We start from the raw sequence: 2,895 nt of genomic DNA on the forward strand, positions 1-2,895 counted from the left end.
GATTCACAGAGCTGTCAATTAGGTATCAAATAGTTACCTAGGGCTGAGAAGACAGAAGACAGGAAAATGGATGTTGGGCTTAATGGAAGTAGCTTTAATTTTCCAAATAAAATGTGCAGAGATTTGTTACACATCATGTAAATATACTTAATGTTAATGAACTATTTTGTTGAAATTATTAAGTTACTATTACATGCTATGTATGTTTTATCAAGATTACAATTTTAAATGCTCATATCAAAAAATAAGATCAACAAGACAGTGATAGATTAAGATGAAACTTCATATGTGGGAGGATTATAAGAGAGAGAAAGGAAGATTGAGAATACTACAGTGAAAATAGGAAAGCTACTGGACACCAAGTTTGAGGACCTACAGGTGGTACCTGGGAGGAATGGAGAGAGGAAATAAGATATTGTAGACTCAAAATTCCTAAGTGAGACATGAATATTTCTTGGTTAGAGTTTACATCAGTCCCAAGTAGCTTTGAAGATTTGATTTCCATTATACATATTAATATATAAGTTTACTGATGTATGAGTCCAAAATTTTATACTATTTTTCTTTCTATTGCAATGTTCCATGATCGACTATGTTTCTTTAATTAATTATATATTATGTTATTCTGAAAAATGTAATGAATTATTCAGAGAAGTTTTAGATAAAAACAAAATACACCCTATAGTTCCTAGATGACACTGAAATGACAACTTAATGCTAATTGGATTTAGTTAGAGAAAAAATAGAAAGGAGCACACATGAAAGAAAACATCTTCATGGAAATCATAACAGAAAACTTTCTAGCATGAAGAAAAATTCCAAGAGACACATAAGTGACAATTACAATGTCAAATAACTGTGATACAAAAACAAAGTCCTCATGACAAACCTTAGTAAAAATCCCACTTGTCTACCAAGAAGAGAGAATATTGAAATTTACCAAAGGAAAGCAAAGAAATCAGGTTAAAGGTAAACTCATCAGGATTACATGAGCCTTCTCAACACAAATTTAATTTCAAGAAAGCCTGTAGTGAAGTAAAACTTGAGATGGATTTTTATTTTTTTATTTTTTTTTTAATTTTTGGCTGGCTCAGGATGCCTTAAGGCAGGTCTGGTAAGGCCTGAGGGTCTGGGGATTGAACAACAGCATCCTGAGACTGAGGCACTTCAACAAGTGAGCTAATGGGCAGACCCCCAGTGCTGAGGAATTGGATTGATGAAACTCCCCAGAATGAGCAAACAAATACTGTGTGCAACAACAAGATGCATGAGGGAGAACTTGGATCAGCTGAGGAAGTTATGAAAGTATTATCCAAGCAGTTCAATTTTAAAAAAGGTATCAATAGTTTTACATGAACATTCAACTGCTCTCACAACTCAAATTTTCCATTTAATTTATTTCAGAAAGTTTCTTTTTGAATTCAGATAAAAATTTAGAAAAAATATTAGAGACAATAAATGGTGCACAATATCATTTAAAGAAATTTTTTCCATTCCTGGAATATGTAATAAATCAAATATTTATCAGTTCATTAATTCTTATAATGTATAAAGCCCTTCCTGAGTACATGGTTCATGGCTTGATGTTTGCCTTTTGGACATTTCCAAGTGATTTTAAAGTGTGTTCCTCTTTCTAGGGGCTTTGTTCATTTCACTGGAATGAGGATACATTTCTCACCCTGCCTTCCCAGAAGGGAAAGCAACATGCTACTTCCATAAATTTAATGAAAATAGCTGACCAGAGAAGCACATAAATAGGGACCTTGCAAGGATTTGGAGGGGCACAGGCATGGCTGGTGCCTGACCATGGGCTCCTTGAGCTTCGCAGAGAATAAAAGTGAAGTCAGTGCCATATAAATGCTCAATTGCAAATACTGGAATTCAAAAAACTTTCTGTGAAATAAGGATTATGAATAGGGAAAGAAATAGGAATACATAGGGATTTTTCCTAAGATGTTTTCAGCAAAGTGCTTCTAGGGCTTCTGCTAACTGTTTTTGTTTTTGCTCATATATCTTTGTTAGAACAGGGCAAGAAGAAATATGAGAGAAAGACAAGGAGTGGAGGAGGCAGGGGTAAGGATCTGGTATAAAGAGGTGGCTACAGAGAAGAGATGAGAAAGAAGGCAAGGGGCAGCCAAGGAAGTCAGGGCAAGAGCTCCCTGAAGGCAGGAAAACCGGGCTGAGGTCAGAGGATTCTGTAGGAAGCGGAGGCCTCCCTGAGGGCTGCACTGTGAGACTTTTCTAGAGGAAGCCCTTGAGTGAAATGTGGCAGCTGATATTTGCTGGTGGAAGGTAATGAGCGCGTGAGCCCCAAAAAGTCACTGAATTTACACCAGAGCTGAAGGAAGGCACCCTGCGGTAAATGCAGTTTGAGTGCCTATAGAAAGGAGGCTGCTTTTATGATCTCCCTCTCTCATTCTGAGTGTTTCTCTCTCTTTGCCTTTACCAGGGACAATGGCTGCTCAACTGAGTCTCATTTCTGTGCTTTCTTTCTGCAAATCAACAACCCTGTGGTAACTTAGTACCTGAATAGCTGCAGGAGGAGCAGTTCTGAGTGAGCCTCACTAGATCACAGTAGACAGTGTTCCTGCTCAAAACCATTAAACAGAAAGACTCAGTTCATTCCCCTGTGGGGGAGGGCACTCCACACAAGCCCAGTGGTGGCACTTGGGGATCTGAGGATATGTCAAAATTTGCATTTCATTTAACTCCCTGTCCCATCTAAGTTTCAGCTTCAACTTTTCACAATCATGACAGATTTTGAGAAAACTAACCAACCCTTTGAAAACTCCTGCCCTCAGTGCATCAGAATTAGAAGGTGTGACTCCCTGAGGAGGGATCCTTCAGAGCTGGAGAGGCTGCCTGAAGGGAAGGCAGGGTCTTACCTGCTCTCCT

The 2,895-nt window shown here is 38.2% G+C and overlaps 1 protein-coding gene across 1 annotated transcript in view; it reads right to left on the bottom strand.

The window, feature by feature from the left end:
• Positions 1-2,895, bottom strand: part of LOC101567779 (guanylate-binding protein 1-like) — a 19,747-nt gene extending 16,852 nt beyond the window's left edge. The window contains exon 1 of the mRNA XM_023720331.1: positions 2,886-2,895. The gene's annotated coding sequence lies outside the window, so the exon portion shown is untranslated. The remainder of the gene's footprint in view (positions 1-2,885) is intronic.

Source organism: Octodon degus, unplaced genomic scaffold (assembly GCF_000260255.1).
Source record: "Octodon degus isolate 3935 unplaced genomic scaffold, OctDeg1.0 scaffold00074, whole genome shotgun sequence".
In the NCBI taxonomy this organism is placed as follows: domain Eukaryota; kingdom Metazoa; phylum Chordata; class Mammalia; order Rodentia; family Octodontidae; genus Octodon; species Octodon degus.